The 1034-nt window shown below is 47.5% G+C and overlaps 1 protein-coding gene across 9 annotated transcripts in view; it reads right to left on the bottom strand.

Moving 5' to 3' along the window:
- DNMT3B (DNA methyltransferase 3 beta) overlaps nt 1-1034 on the bottom strand; it is a 34223-nt gene that overhangs the window by 1570 nt on the left and 31619 nt on the right. The gene's annotated exons all lie outside the window — the stretch shown is intronic.

Below are 1034 nucleotides of genomic sequence, written 5' to 3'. Positions count from 1 at the left end.
CTGGGGGCGGGGCACCAAAGTGAAACAAGGGAGTCAGATGCGCCCCCACCAGCTTGGCGCCTCTGGGAGACTCCTGGCTGTGGCAGCCCATGCAGCTCTCTGCTCTTCCTGCCCTTTACCCGTCCCTTCCGCCAGGCCTTCCCGTGACCCCCAAGGTCAAGTCCACCGGGTCTTCGGCTCCCAGATGCCCGTCATGAGGGCATGGTCCCCCTTTTGAGGGTGCCCGTCTTGTGCACGCCCCCACACCTGCACTGCACTGTTGCCACATAGCTGATGCTCGCTGGACTTTTCTTGCATGAATGACTGAATGCCAAGATGGCCAGCCAGCCAGCAGACAAGTACCTATCTTCACATCACAAAAGGTGAGAAAGTTGAGCCATTGCCTTACTAAGGAACAGGGACACTCACAAAACAGATCTTATTTCCAATCATCAGATGCTCAGGTAATTGACCATGAGTAAACTGAAGCATTCTGCATTTTCTTTCCCTCTTCAAAGCAAATTGCTGGATCAAGGCCCAAGCTGGACTTAAATGGCAGGTGGCAACGAAATATACCAACAGCCTCCTGAGTGGAATTCTACCACAGGAGAAGAGGTACAGATCTGGAAGGAGGCTACTGATACACTGGACCTCACTCTTTCCCAGGTTTACAGTCCTATACTACAAATTAAACCAAGAAATACATCCAGTTATAGAACTAAACTATCTGGAGTGAAAATACTCTATCAAAATAGCCCTAAAATACTGCCAAAAATGTAGAGTGTTCACAACCCTTACTACAGTCTCATCACAATAACAAAATAAAATGAGGAAAAAAAAAAGTTAAATGCAGAACAGGAGAAATTAAATCAAAGAGTTGGTTCTTCAAAATGGATAAAGTTCCGACTTAGCCAAATAAACGGATAAGGGAACAAGCAACTCAGGAGGAATCCTGAGAAAGAAGCAACGGCTTGCTGGTAGAATTTCCTTTAGCTGGATCCTCGTACATCCTAGCGTCCCAGCATGTTAGGGCAGGCAAATGCCAGGGAAACACA

The sequence above is a fragment of the Odocoileus virginianus genome, chromosome 9 (assembly GCF_023699985.2).
Source record: "Odocoileus virginianus isolate 20LAN1187 ecotype Illinois chromosome 9, Ovbor_1.2, whole genome shotgun sequence".
Taxonomy (NCBI): domain Eukaryota; kingdom Metazoa; phylum Chordata; class Mammalia; order Artiodactyla; family Cervidae; genus Odocoileus; species Odocoileus virginianus.
The sequence above is the reverse complement of the archived record's forward strand: the minus strand, read 5'-3'. Positions and strand labels throughout refer to the sequence as shown.